Source organism: Tympanuchus pallidicinctus, unplaced genomic scaffold, assembly GCF_026119805.1.
Source record: "Tympanuchus pallidicinctus isolate F22 unplaced genomic scaffold, pur_lepc_1.0 scaffold1, whole genome shotgun sequence".
NCBI classification, from domain to species: domain Eukaryota; kingdom Metazoa; phylum Chordata; class Aves; order Galliformes; family Phasianidae; genus Tympanuchus; species Tympanuchus pallidicinctus.
In genome coordinates, this window is record NW_026294618.1 from 51,662,132 (window position 1) to 51,678,461 (window position 16,330).

The 16,330-nt window shown below is 38.1% G+C and overlaps 1 protein-coding gene across 1 annotated transcript in view; it reads right to left on the minus strand.

Annotated features, from left to right (window-relative positions):
• The window catches only part of PTPRK (protein tyrosine phosphatase receptor type K), a 393,137-nt gene that overhangs the window by 350,875 nt on the left and 25,932 nt on the right, over window positions 1-16,330 (minus strand). The window lies entirely within an intron of this gene.

Consider the following 16,330-nt stretch of genomic DNA (forward strand, 5'->3'; position numbering starts at 1 on the left):
GTTTTATCTTGTGCTTTTTTTAATTCTGAAAGCAAGCATCTATTACAATTTGAAAGGATTTAAAAACAGAATTCCTAAATGCAGACGAAATATTTTACTTGCATGCGAAGGCTGTAAACTAAGACAGTAAACTAAAAGCCTCTCTCTGAATTCAAAAACAGAAAATGAGAGAAATACATACTGCAGTCTAAGTAGTACAAATCTTGATGTTTTCCAAGATTCTCTACATAAAGTCAAAGTTTTACCACTTCAGTAGTGAATTCTCACTCCGTATGTCTGCTGCCACATCAACAAGTCTGCTGAGAAAGTTCCTTCCACCAAGGGTGCAGTAATAATTTGGGGTTCAAGGCAAAACACAGGAGAACACTTCTTCAATTCCAGAAGCCCCTAGCAGAATTCAAATGCCCATTATCCTAAAGAAACAAGATCCTCTTAAACTGCCTGGAAAATCCTAACCTTCATGTCAGCTACGAGACAGAAGTTTTAGTAAACTCTTTGGTAGAGAATCAGCTAAAATGAACAGGAGACAGGGGCTTAGCAGAGATATCATAAAATTAAGTAGGGAGGACTAGAAAAGGGAAAGATTTCTGTAATAAATGACAATGCAGGTGGAAACTCCATTTGCTATTTTTCTCATAGGTCAGGTTTCTCCACATAAAGAAAGCTCTCTAAACTCTTCCTACTGATAACTCCTAAGTATTACAAGAACTCCTGGAAAATAAAAATAAAAATCTGACCTTTAGTACAGTGCAAAGTGAAATTTCTGCACCCTAACAAAATAGTTCAGCTACCTGAGAAGAGCTGTGTCTGGTCTGAGCAATGCTTCCTAGCTCAAGAAGGTCCCCTGAAAGAGCTGCTTTTAACTACTCTGGGAGTTTTAGCTGACAATTGGAAATAAATAAATAAACTAAGATAAAATCATAACAGCTAAGCACTCTCTCAAGAAGCAAAACACAGTTGAAATCATCCTTCAGTAATCCGGTAGAAAATAAGACATGATGTAACAAAAACACAAGAATTTGCACTCTAAATGCAAATCCACACGTGGAGTACTGTCCTCATTTAAGGCTGCTTTAAATTACCTTTCGAAAAGTCTGAATTTACATCACAGATGTAGCTGCATCAAGACTTTTAACACTGAATTTTTCATACATATTACAGGTTGTTCATGAGACTGGTTTTTTTTATTACTATTATTTTTAAGCCATACACCTTCTCCTATTATCATCACCACCTCTATTCAGTTTCTTCATTCCATGCATTTTCTAACACGTGATGAAAGCAGTACTAGTAGAACTCCTGTAAAGCTATCAATACACAATAAACAGATAAGGGAGACATGACAGGCATCCAGAAATCACATGTTCATGATCACTTTCTAAATACAAACAAAAAAACCTTCTTCTACTCTAAAAAGATTTTTAAAAATCCCATGTCTGACTACGTTGGGTTCAAGAGGACAGTCTTAATTCTTTCTACTAGCGTCATTTTTATAATCCTATGCTTGTAAATCTTACACACAAACTCACATTATCTCATTTTTCTCTTTTTTTTCAAAACATCACAAAACTTAAAAATGCATTACAAAGATTAGCTTCGATGTAATAGATCTTCTCAAAGAACTTCCATAGAAGACCACAAAGGTAGTGCCATTTTGTATTTGATCCGAAGTGTAGAACTATTTTTAACTGTTGTTTTTGCAGTAGAAATAACAAGGGGTATTGCTACCACCTCCTACACATGATCATAGGCAGAGAGTACAGTCCCAGCCCTTCTTCTCTTCTCTTATCTCTTTCTGCTGCTGCTTCTCAGTATATCCTCTTCAACTATGTGCTACATTGCAACAACAACAACAACAAAAAAAAAAACCTACCATAGGCCAATCTGGTTGCATTTGTTCTGTCTGTTCTGTTCCTGCCTCCTTGGCTATTCATTAAAACCTGTTTCAACATAATCTACTATAAACTAAGTTGTCTCCACAGGTACCATAGCATACACTGAGTACACAGTTGCTACAATCCTTGGCATACTAGGAGTTCATGCCCTATGTTATCCTGTGACAACTTGTTCAAATACCTATTCCTTTAGCTGTACAGAGAAGCTGTAGGAAAAGAAGTGCTACTAAGAAAAAGGGAAATGAAAAAAAAAAAAAAAAAAAGATTTACAATTCATTTTCCTTTCTCTAGTCTGATCCACAAGAAATTACCAAAAACATCTGTTACAGAATCAGAACTCTCCAAAAGATAAATTATCACGCACCTGAAAACAGCTCAGGCCCAACCTAATCTAATCATATTCAGTAACTGCTAGAACACTCAAAAATCACATGCAGTATCAACAAGCAATCATTTCATACTATCTTCTTGAACTTTTTCTGCTTGTTTGTTTTTAATGTAAATATGTAAATATTGCTAATTTCCATCTGAACTGGCTTCTTCCTATCCCAAACAACATCAAATTGAAGGAATCTGGTCCTGCCTGTGCAATTGATGAGGTCTGTTCTCTTGTAACAACTCTGCCCAAGTATTCTTTCAGCTGTGACAGCTAGTCAGAATACTGGAAAATTCTGGAAAAACAAACAAACAAAACAACAAAACAAAATGGAACAGTGCTTACAACTGTGATTCCAAAAGCCTGTACGTATCCACAAAATCTCAAAGTAACACTTTGGCCCCATTAAGCTTTTCAGCATATTAAATCTTCTCAATAAAATGAGTAAAAGTGATGTTCTTGAAAGTTGTTTTTAAATATTTAGAATGAGACTCTGATCTCAGTGATTTTGGTTCATTTGGTAGTATCCCATGATACAAGTGTGGCTCCTAAATATAAGATTTCTGCTTTTAAATAGCTCCATTAAACATGTTTCAAGATACAAAACAATTTTGCGAGGCCCTGGGGAATGAAAAAATGAAAGATAAATTATGCTATATGTGACCTAATTATGCAATCTATGAGTCAACGCTAGTTCTTCTTCACTCTTTGAGTATCTTCACAGAAGACTGTTCCATAACCACATTCTGCCTTGCAATTTTTAAACAGAATATGACCATTAACTGATCCTTCCTCAAACTTGAAAGGGGGATCTGGAGGAAAATAATATAGTTTTTAATAGTTTGTGGAAGATCCTACATTAACAACTTACTGTGGTTTTGAACAATACTGCTTTAATTCTGATTATGTTAGAAATTTCCTTTAAGGTTGAACGCAGCATTATCTACTAAGGTTTAAACCAATTCTGTTTATGTAAGCAATATTTTAATTATTTTTTATCAATCCCCAGTCATGAAACTGACAGCGAGATTCATTCTTCTATTTCTGAAGGACTAAACCAATACGGGAACTAGGTGAAAAAAGCTGTGTGTGATCTTGATGCTACAGCTGCCACAAGGAGAAAAACCTGTGCAAAACCAAGAGGATAATTCCATCTCTCTTCATTTCTTTTTTCATTCCTCTGCAGTTGAACATGAATCTGGATTAATCACACCAGAGTTTTGCATTACCTAACTTTCCATATAATCCATTAATGCCTTTTGAAGGACTCAGCCAGAACCACATAAGCAGCTATGATCTCAGAAAGAAAAAGGCCCAAGAGTCATTAGCTGTGCCATAGAAAACAAATTTCACAGAAATTCACAGTAGTTTATTTCAACTTGTTTTTGTCCACTCAAAGTAAGTCACACATTTATATAAGCTAGCTTCCTACAACTGTACCCGTTTTACAGGATTGCTATAAAAACTAATTGCTGAAATATCTGACAGAAGCTGAAGCAATATGATTCTTCATATTTACCTTTATTCTTTCACTGTGTTCTTACCAGGATCCTTTCAAACTACACAGTAAAACTGAAATAACTGCTATCTATACAAAGAGAATGCTTTGCCTCCAGAAGCATTTTCACAGATTACTCATCTTATTCCTTAAGAAGCTCCTCAGTTTCACTGAACATGTCAAACAGAAATGCAATCTAATAAATCTATATGAGGTTCTGTGTGCATGCAAGCTTCAAGTAAAGTTGTTATAACTCCCCTCAGACATTTGCAAATCCCAGTCTCAATAGTTAGTCATCCTGAGTACAAAACACCCTAATGGAAATTATGCAGGCTAGTTGAACTCTGGAAAGCACCAAATCTCTTCCCTTTAGTTCCTGAGTGAGATCACAGCTTAAACCCTCACTGATTTGAAATGTGTTGAAAATAGTCTATACACTCTCACAAATATAAACCACTGGTAATGGCATCTCTCCACTGGAGGTCCACTCCAATCTGTCAAGTACATCCCAGATCATCTTTCTAACCACACAAATATATAACTCTCATTTAAGTGATCTGCCAGCGTACCTTCCAGTACATTAGTTGCCGAACTTGAACAAAAGGAAAACAACACCAACAGGCATTCTAACCTGTCAAATCTGTCCTAACGGCACATCTACTGATGCAAGACCCATTCTGCTGATGCCAACAAGCAGAAACAATTCTTGACAAGGTGTACCCTCTTCAGCCACCATTCCTTCCTCTAATATCACCAAGAAAATACAAATGAGGAAGACAGAAACAACCTCCAGTTCTGGCAGCAACACATAGTATGTGCAAACAAGTTTTTACAGCCCAGTAAGAACAGATTATTCAGGCATCTTCTCCACAGGTACCACCATGTCCCTAGTAAATTTCCTACTCCCATAAAACTTCCTACTACTGTATGAAATAAAGGGCTTTGTTGTTGTCATAAAGAGGAAGGATCTGCTTACATAGCACATAAATCTTTCCTTTCATGGCCATACAAGCTCATTCATGCCCTTCATTAAGGGAAGAACATGAGTCCCAAACAAGCTAGTACAGATCAGCATAACCACCCAGAAGACAATCACAGAAGGCAAACATAATCACACAGAGTTGGTGAGGACTTCAGAAAACACTTCGTAAAGCTCTGGGCTTGAACTGCAGACTATCACAGGAAATCTGCTCACTGTTCCCATCACTTTCCCTTTCCTGACTGCTACTAAGTCACATATCTTACATTTCCCCATTTCTTAATCTAAACAACAGGAACAAAGAAATATATGCATTTTCTATGCCAGATTGCCTTCTTTCAAAAATAAAGAGTACCTTCATCTTTTTTTTTTTAATAAATCTGTATTTCATCGACTTAGTGTAAGAGCAGCCAGGTGAAACCAGAGGATTTGAGAGCTGAAAGGTGGAACTAACAGCTGGAGACTGTAATCACCCGACTGCGATGGGCAGCAGATGATTAGCCTACCTGTCTTAATCCACCATGAGAACAAGTAGACTTCAGCTCAACTGAGGATTCCACTAGAAGCAAATATTAATTCCTTTAAGCAAATATTACATGTGTGGAAAGGTATAACACTTCCTAATGCAAAAGAACTTTAACCTTTCCCTAGAAGACCACATTTAGTCATGGCTATTTTACAAATGAAATCAGACAACTTCCTTGCCGAGATAAGCCAAATAGCAAAAGGCTTAGCTGCAACAGTGACTAAGTGATTCAAGTTTCCTGGCTGCTGCTAACTGAGCAGCTCAAAAGTAGAGCTGCTGTGTTAAAAGATTCCATGAATTTTAACACTGCATTTTTAAAGTATCCATAGAAGGGACAAGCCCGTTAATAGCACACGGATTATTTTTCAAGCTCCAAAGCTTTTAGCTTAAGCATAGAAAGGGAATCTTATTTACAAAACAAAAAGCTAATGAAAGGCTAAGGGACAGAAAGAAAATCAAATATTTGACAAGACAACATTTATCACTTTATGCTTTCCCCTTTTTTTTATAACATGCACTTCGACCATGGGCATATTATATAGAAGACTGTGCGTATATATTTATAACTATTTTTTAAACCTACATACTAACCTTTAGTAGATAGTGGGAAATAAGTATATGCATACTATGCACACATGTGCACACGCAGAGGCAACCACTTTGGTTATTTCAACTTTACTGAAAATATTCTGCTAATTTTAAAGGGTTGAACTATACAATGTTGAGGGAGGAAATGTGGTTCTAGGATTATTTAAAATGTTCTAAAGACGGCTTTCAAAAATAAAGATAAACAGAGCTTGAAGCACATTTCATAAAACAAATATATCACTACTAACTGGTAAGAAACACTTCACTCTCTGTTAGCATCTCCAGTCAGGGGGACTAGCCATACGCAAGAGAAGCAAGGCGCACAGGCAGAAGATACCATCTTTTGTTAGTACGAGACAGTTTTGAGGGGAAAAAAAAAGAACAAAATCAAAAAGCTAACTGCTAGCCCTTAGCCATTATAGAATAGATATTAAGATAGCTTACAAGTTAACTATTCGTCAGCCGTTCCCCAATTAATATAAATAAAACTCAGAGCAAGTAGTTTAAAACTTCAGCCCAGTTTGAAGCTGACTTGAATCTGAAAGTGTTTCTTTTCAGATGCCCACCGGTGAAGAACATCCACTACTTCCTCAAGGTTAGAATACTGTCTTTAGATTTGCATGCAATGATTAATTTTAGAGATTAGCATAATGGATAGGAGACCAATCATTTTAAGTGAGGGGTGCGGGGATAATAATAAGGAAAAACACAAGTGTCATTCTTCATAGAGGTACCATGGAGGCACTATTTTAAGGCTACCATCTATATATTTAAGGCAGTAAATATGTACAGTCCACAGTGATAAGCATAACTTGATACATTTCAATTTATCCAAGACTTGTTTGCCTTAATAAAAAACTGTTAAGAAATGCAATTTAATTCAAGACATAAAGCTAGCCCTTAATCTATGTATAGGTTAAAAATTGCTGTAGTCTGTTCCAAGGAATTTACATTAATACATTTGACTGATACATTCAAGGTAGAAAAGGACATGATAAATTAAAAGCTAGAATCTGAATAAAAGCACAAAGCTATTTTTCAAGATACAATTTTCAAAGTCTGTGTGAACTTGTTAATGGGTCTTACAATATCACCCTGAAAATCCATACCTAGAAGTACATCAGAATTCAGCCCTACAACAATGCACCTGTAAAAAAAAAAAAAAAAAAAAAAAGTGTTCAAAAGAAGTAACTGAATGAGGTCAGAAGAGGTTCTTCACTGCAATTATGACACCAGTTATATCAAATCCAATTGAATTTAATGATGAACCATCTCCCCTCCTTTTTTACTGTGAAAATACAAAATGGCAAACCAGTTGCATTTGTGATTTAATTACTTGTTTTACCTCTCAACACAAGCAATCTTTATGTATTGTGTTGCAGTATGCAAATAATAAATTGATCATGTAAGACTTCATAATATCAACACATGAAGTAACAGTAAAAAGTAGTCTTTAATCATTCTATTTTCCTACCAATTACAACTCATTTCCTTTTTGGAAGACTCTTTTATCAAATACAATAGCAATTGCTATCTAGGCTCTCTAATTACAGCTCTTCAGTTGCAGGATACAAGCATGCAGCTTACTGGAGTAGAATCATTGAATGGTGTAGGTAGGAAGGGACCTTTCAGATCATCTATTTCCAACTCCCCAGCTGTAGATGGGGACACCTCTACTAGACCAAATTGCTTGAAGCCATATCTAGCCTGACCTTGAATACTTCCAGGGAGTAAGCATCCACAATCTTGCTGGGCAACCCGTTCCAGTGAAGAGTTCCTCATAGTAAAGAATTTCTTCCTAATACCTAGCCTAGATCTACCCTCCTCCAGTTTAAATCTGTTTCCCCTCATCCTGTCACTACATGCCCTTCCAAAAAGTTATAAAAGAAGCAAAAAGGCTTTCCTGTAGGCCCCCTCCAGATACTGAAAAGCCACTATAAGGTATTCCCAGAGGCTTCCTTTCTCCAGGCTGAAGAGCCCAAACTCTAGCTCTAGCCTTCTGATCATCTTTGTGGCTTTCCTCTGGACCTGCTCCAACAGCTCCATATCATTTTTAAGTCGGGGACCCCAGAACTGGATGCAATAATACAGGTGGGTTCTCACGTAAGCAGAGTAGAGAAGCCGAATCACCTCCCTTGACCTGCTGTCACATTTCTCTTGATGCAACCCAAGGTACAGTTAGCCTTCTGGGCTGCCAATGCACACTGCTGGCTCATGCTGAGTCTTTCATCAACTGACACCCCCAAACCATTCTCCTCAGGGCTGTTCTCAAGCCATTCTCTGTCCAACCTGTACTTGTGCTTGGGATTGCCACAATCCAGGTACAGGACCTTGCACTTGGCCTTGTTTAACTTCATGAGGTTGACAAGAGCCCAGGTTCCTCTGGATTGCACCCTTCCCATGTTAGCATGTCAACTGCACCACTACACTTGGTGTCATCTGCAAATTTGCTGATGGTGCACTCAATTCCACTGTTCGTGTCGCATAGAGAGATGTTAAATAGCACCAGCACTGATCCCTGAGGAATGCCACTTGTCACCAGCATCCACTTGGACATCCAGCTGTTGACTGCAACTCTCTTCCATCAGAAGAGGGGTGGCCAGCAGGTACAGGGAGGTGATTGTCCCTCTCTGCTCTGCTCTTGTCAGGCCCCATCTGGAGTACTGTTTCTGAGTTTGGAGCCCCGAGTACAAGAAAGACAGAGAGCTGTTGGAGAGGTCCAGAGGAGACCCACGAAGATGATCAGGGGGCTGGAACATCTCCCCTACAAAGACAGGCTGAGGGAGCTGGGCTTGTTCAGCCTGGAGAAAAGGCTATGGGGTGACCTCATTGCAGCCTTTCAGTACCTAAAGGGAGCCTGTAAACAGGAGGGGAATCAACTCTTTGAAAAGGTAGATAACAGCAGGACAAGGGGAAATGGTTTGAAGTTGAGGGAGGGAAGATTTAGGTTGGATGTCAGGATGGAGTTCTTTACAGAGAGAGTGGTGAGGTGCTGGAACAGGCTGCCCAGAGAAGTTGTGGATGCCCCGTCTCTGGAGTGTTCAAGGCCAGGTTGCATGGGGCCCTGGGCAGCCTGGTCTCCCTCTAGTATTAAATGTGGAGGTTGATGGCCCTGCATGTGGCAGGGCGTTGGAGACTCATGATCATCGAGGTCCCTTCCAATCCTGGTCATTCTGTGATTCTGTGTGCAACCATCCAGCCAATTCCTTATCCAGTGAGTGATCCATCCATCAAAAACATTTTTCTCCAATTTGGTAACAAGGATGTCATGTGGGACAGTGTCAAATGCTTTGCAGAAGTCCAAGGAAGATGAGTATGACTCGAAAGCCCCATGTACTAAAGACTGACAAAAGCAGCTCTGTGCTGTAACTCACAATCACACTTTGGCCACCATAAAGCATGCTTTGCCATACTATGCAGTATGTTACATTGTTATTTACAGAAAAAAATTGTCATTCATGTTTTGCAACAATTTCCATACTGAGTCATCTCTTAAGTATTATACTGTTAACTACATTTTGTTACTGGCTCAAGTTCAAATTATTTTACGCTAAGATTTAAAAATTAAGTAGCTAATTCACTCCTTTCTGTCAGGATAGTAACACTATCGCAAACCTTTTGTTATATCCAGGGTCTGAGACATAAGTGATCACAGAAAAGATGTGCCATTTTCAGCTGAGTCATTACATCCTCCTCTTTAAGCTGAGGAAAACAAACATTGATGACAATCCTTAAAAACTGTCTGTGGAACATACAGTCTCCCTGGGACTAAGTCTAAATCACCTTTATTTCACTTCCTATCACAATCAAGTTTATATAATAGATCAAAGAAAAAAAAAAATACAGGATGTCAACTTTACTTTGCTTGGCTACCAAGCACCGTATTTTTTCATATTTTCCACAGTGACTAGCAGAGGAATTTCAAAAATTCATTCTTACACTAAGGCACGCTACCAGCTATCACTGAAGTAATCCTTGTAATCCATTCTGTTTATATGCCCTACTGCATACAATAAGCACTTGGAAAATAAAATATTTTAAATTGATTGTGGTAAGTTTTCTCTGAATGCTGTTATGAATGCCCTCCTAACTCCAGTAATTCCTTCTCCTTCAAAGAGAATCAAGTAGTAGGGACGATGTACACTGTCACTGTCATAATCACAGATGAATACATAGTTACAGAACAAAAATGTTTTGTCTGACTGAACCATCAGTGTAAAGGTATGTTTTCCATATCTTGACCAAATAGAATAGCTAGTAACTCCAAAAATGAAACCCAGTTTAGGTACCCAAGGCTTAAACTTGAAGTCATTCTAATGGCAATAATTTTGTAGATACATTGAAAATATTTTTTCATAAACACTGGCTTTATTTTCCTCCCCTCCCCCCTGTGAAATGACGGACATGAATATCCTATGGTTTCTCTCAAGGTTTCCACCGCCACATCCCTTTTTGTGCCCTTTTCCCCAGAAGTGCTCAGTCATTGGTCCTCTGATCAACACCACCTGACACCAACACAAATTGATTACTTTTTTCTTCCTCCTCCAAAGAGCTGAATTACTACAGTAAAAAGGACCTGCAATAATATTTAATTTACAAATCTGAAACTTGACTCTTTTGACTTCTTCTATGGCTCTGGGCACCACATGAAAATAGTGCTCTACAACTACTGTAAACTTTATTTTCTGGGAGCTAAGACACTGGTCTACCGGACCTTCACAACTGATTTCAGGTATAACAACTGCTTCATTTAATTTATCATCTCAATAAAATTTGTGTGCCATGTTTTCATAAGCCATGAAGATAATGCTGATTACTATGAATAGACTAGCACAAACATCATAAATACTGCCGAAAAGACTTTTTTCTAACCATGGTTAGAAGACTTTCATGGCTTTTCTATTCAATATTAGTCACTTTCCTGCTAGACTTTGCAGAGTTGATTTCAGAATCACTCCAGGTTTATGGGAAACAAAGTTTTCTGTTCTTCAGCTCTGAAGCTGAAAATCACCTCACTCATAGCAAAAACAGACAATGACAATTCATATTTTACATGAAGCAAAACTCATACTATGCCATAAAACCTTAAAAAAATTGCTGTATTATTCGTCTAATGCAAAAAAAATAGAAGTAATTGCATACAGAAAGATATACTGAGTTCTTGTAGAAATAATGAAATACTGAAGGAGCATTTTCCTCCCCTCCTATTGTTATCAAAATGTTTCTGAGCATATTCCAAAACGTAACAAACAAAAACCTGCTAAATATTTACTCCTTACAGTTTACACAGTATGCCTTCAGGACAAGCTAGCTATCAGTCCACAGTCAATACACAGCTCTCATCTTCATGCTCCAAGCAGTGTGGATATGATGAATATTGCTAAGCTAAGCTAACCACCCTTGGTTTAATACTGTTTTGTCTACCACCTGACCCCACAAGGAAAGTTGATAGTATCTTAAGGAAACAACCACACTGTTAAACAGCAGTACAGCATTACGCTTCACTGCAGTGTTCAGCCTCTTCATTTGTCTTTGAAAACATTCTGTAGAAGGAGCTGTTCGTCATGGAAAGTACCTTCTTCAATTGACTGAAATGAATGCCTCTATCAGGAGGATATTTGTTTATCTCATCTCTTCCGACAAACTTTGCTGATTTTAAGCTGCACCCTCCTCATTACCTACATTATAATTGCTCTCAGCCAAAACACATTTTCCTCCTGGCACCAGATCTCACTAGTCAATGCTGACAAGAAGGTTGTGAACTGAAACATCCTGACAGGCTCATTCCTTTAAGAAGTACCATCCCACAGACCAACTATTTCAGAAACACTTCAGTAGTAACCCTTCTCTGTCTCCCTCCAGGCACAGCAAAAGCCAGAAAAACAGCTCTTCAGCATCCAAGCTTGTCTTCATTAACATGCATACCCACGTATTGGTGCCATGCATTTGTTCTGTTTGTACCATATGACCTCTCATATGCACAGGATGAAATCCACTCCCAATGTAACACTAGAAAACATCAGTCATTATTAGCATCAAGGAAAACCACACTTCTGAAATTGCTCATTCTGCCTACAGTAGCCACCCATCATATTTCAGATACACACTTGGATAACTCTTCTTTATTGTTAACAGCCACTGATGATGGTCTTTAGCTCATCAAAAACTTACTTTACTGGTGAACACCTGCACCTTTATGGTCTCCGCTTCTACCACATTAATTCTATCTGTCCTAGGAGTACTCAGGAGACTCTCTGTCCAATGCAATTCCATCATGTACCTTAAATGCAAAAAGGACAATAACTACTTCAGAGTAGTCACAGGTCCTGAAATCACTTGAAAGATACCTATTTGGAAGGTTCTGGTAACTATGCAAATTAATTTAAAAAAAAAAAAAAGAAGAAATGTTACTAAATGGTTTTCTTGTTTCCTGAAACAAGTTTCATGCCAAATAATATTAATAATACCACCCCAAAAAAAAATTCGCAGATTTTTTTTTTTTTTTCCTCCATCAAATCATTACAGTTCAAGATAACCATGGAATATTCCAAGTACCTTTTTTGCTTTCTGACAAAGAAGCACGACCTACATCACCAGTTCTCCTGAAAATACATACAGCAAGCTCAGCAAGTGGGCTGTCAGTTCTGCTGTACCATATTAACTATAGAAGTATTAATTAACATATTTTCAGGAAGATAATTCACTGTTCTATAACGTGTAGAAAACAAACAACAAAAAGATCTGTCAAGAAAGCAAAATATATTGCCTAAACTTTAACATGCTACAACTTAAATGACTTTCTACCTCAGCTTTCCACTGCAACATAAGAACCAGGCAGCAATTAAAAAACAGTAGCACCTCTGCATTAGAATGTTCTAAAATGGTTGTGAGTTTATTAAATATAATATAAAAATGACTAAGTGCAACCTTGGAAGCATTGTACAAAGTACACGTGCACAGAACTACTGAAATGTTACTCTTGACTTGTTATTCTTTCAGAAGACATGTAAATAATGAAAACAAACCTAAATCCCTTCCTCTTGTAATAAAGTTTTTCACTGTATTTAGTATGTCAGCAAACAGACAATTTCAGCCAGAGCGAAACATTCCACAGCTGCCTGGACAAAGGACACATAGCAAGTGTTAAGTATTAAACCAATACAAACAGTGAATTGATTTTCCAGAATAGCTTTTCATAGAGCATTTAGAGCTCCAAAATGGAGGGAAAGAGGCAGGAAACGGGAACTATGAAAACTGAATTGTTTTGCTCTTCTCTAGATAAATGATTCAGTACTAGATACAGATGACAGACTAATTTAAGATATTGAAGTTATTAATCTATAATGACTTATGCTAAGTACTAGCTTGAATGATTTCCCACATCCCAGGGCATAAACCAGCACACTGCTCAAAATACACAGCAAACTTTCCATGCAATGCAGCACTGGTGCCTGTGTTAGTAGACAGTATTCTCAAAGTGACCGTAAATGGCTGAATCTTATCATTTCACATGCAAAACTACTTTTTACTGCGTGCGTGCAGTCCCAGTACAAACAAATAGAGATATAGCACATGCAACCAGCTTCATCCACTCACCATCATGTTCCCCACATATGGCAGCAACCTGCCAGCTATGTCCTCCTCCCAGGGAGCCTTCCACACCAGAGCTGCAGTTCATCCACCAAACGCACAGGAGAGGTCTCCCTGTGCAGTGGCACTCATGTAAGGCATGGGCCATTTGAAACAGTGTGGATGCATCACAATAACACAGGCAGCAGTCATGCACCACAGGTCTTTTTTCTCGAGCCCATTCACAGATTGGGAGAATTTGCTAATCACAGTTCCATAGGGCAAGCATTTTCTCAGTGAGCAGATGTTCACACAGTGCTTTGTAACAGAGATGATAAACGGTGATATTGGAAGGTTTTGCAGTTTTGCAAAGGGCAGAAGTTGGAATTTAATGCTCCCTCCCATCTGCAGCAGACACACTGTAATGGGGAGCCCTAAGCACAGGACAGACACACCTTTAGCTCACTGACAAAGGAATGTCAACATTCACAGGTATAACTGCATGCAAGATAGCCCCGCCAAGCCTGCTGTGGGCTTGGTAGAGACAGAATGCAAAAACTATTACTCATACACAGTGTAAATTAGTTCACAGGCTTGTAAATTGGTCAAATAAAACATATGTTTTCATGCCAATTTTAAGACAGCTTTAGAAGTGGGAGGGATGGGGTTACTGCCAAAGGTTCAAGCTCCAAATTCCCAACAGATCCAGCTGCACCAGCTTTACAATAAAGCTAATAAGCTTTTCCTATCTTTAAACATTTCTCAAGCTTCAAACCTCGAACTCACGAATACCTAGAAAGCTGTGGGAAAGAAACAAGGCCTGGTAAAATCAAACCCCAAAGATTCCAGTTTTGCAAGTGAGAGGTAAAGAGTTCAGAAAAGAATCTAAAAAGAACTCCCAGCTCCGCGTGTTTCCCACTGCCACCTGCTGGCCGCAGCTGGGGCCTGCGTCCACGATGCCTTAGTCTGAAATAATTTTTTAGCTTTTTTTGTTGTTGTTGTTGTTTAGGGTTTTTTTATTTGTTGCAGCTGTTCCACTATGGGGGCAAAAATCGAAGAGAGAGAGGGAAATTAAAGATGATCTTGAAAAAGTTGACAGCGGAACAAAATATCAATTTTTCATAAAGCTTTAATATATTTCTCAAGCTTCTTTTGCAAAGGGGAAAAAGGCTATAATAAAACAGGAGGCAAACCACAGCACTGACGCCACAGAGATTGAGGGCTGAAGTTGCTAAGCTGATGCCAGCAGGTCCCAGTGACTTGGCAAGACAACAAAGCACAAGACCACAAGGGTTTCCCCTAGACTACATTGGTTTCTATTGAAAAAGTGAAGGATAAAGCAGCTTCTCATCCATGTCAGTCACTCAGTACCTACAGCATTCCTGCTCCATGACAAGACTAAGAGCCTAGGAGAGCTCCCATGCAGGCTTCTTGCCATTCACCTTCTTGACAGTTCCAAGAGGGCCTAGAGACAAGATCACAAGGCACTTCAGGTTTGCCTTCCTCTGACTAAAGAAAAGGTGTGGAGAACAAAGCACTGGCTTAAAGCCTTCTCTTACAGTCTCTTTTCTAACACTTCTTAATCATATTATTTCCTTGCACTTGGCCACTGATTATTGACAAAAGGGATATACATGCTTCTGTAAACAAAGTGAATATTGTTTTATAGCAAGCTACTGCATATTTGACTATTTGAGTTCCATGAGAAATTAAAGCTCTGTGTCAGCAAATTAGTGCATGAAGTTGCATGCACTATACACAAAAACCAAGAACACGTCATTTTTGTGCTACGCTATACTTAAGACTACCACTCAAGGCTGTATGTCAACAAAAGGATATATAGCTTGTATGTTTAACACAAGTGGAATCACACCATTTAAACATCTGGCAGAAATAGTTTTTGTGGTTACATTCTGAGTCAACACTGCATTTATAATTAGTTAATAATAATTACATGGAATATTTTTTTTCTTAAGAAAAAAATAACTGGTACTTTTAAAAAAAAAAAAACACTTGTGGAATTTATAAATACAGCTCCTAAGCATCTAAAAACGAACAATGTTTTCTGCCATCTCCAATATAGGCTGCTTATATAAACAGATTTTACCATATTGCATGTGAAACAAAATGCAACCAACTTTGTTTATTAGAACGACTTACATGCACTTGCGTGACACCATACTATGAGCAACTCAACTCTGCAATCCTGTCCAAACAAATCTAATCTCTTCCTTACAACAAGCGCTCCAGAGCCATCAAGTTGATTTTACCCAAGAGTATTTCTGGGCTATCTTTGGAATGCTTGCGGGAGGGAGAGGGGGGGGAAGTGAGGAGGGAGTTGAAGAAACAAGCAATAATACAGTTCGATGGAAGTTAAACCACCAGCATTTACCGAAGAATTAATACCATTTCTTATAAATGACTGCTTGGCTAACACAGACCTTCAATAAAATGTTTACAAAGTTAATTCTTTCCTGTACATCCAATCTCTGTGAAGAATGGCACCTCTATCTTCTCTAGTAACTTACCATATTCCATCCATTAATGCTTGCACATTGGATCATAAATTATGGGCTCATAACCTGCTCTATGTGCAACTTTTATATTTGTCGTAAAAACTGCTACTTCCAAAGGAACAGGTAGAGGTTTTCTGACAAGTTTAATTAAAAAACAAAACAAACAAACAAAAAAAAACCACCAACAACAAAAACCCACTGAAAATAAAATCAGGAACTTTACATCAACTCAGATAAAGATTGGTGGTTTTTTTTCCCCAACTCACACTTTTATTTCCTTGGTTTGAGCTACTGACCCACAGCTTCTTTATGTTTCAGATCATAAACTTTTTAGAGGAAGATTGACTTTTCTACACAAAAGAAGTCTTTTGCTGTTGCAAACA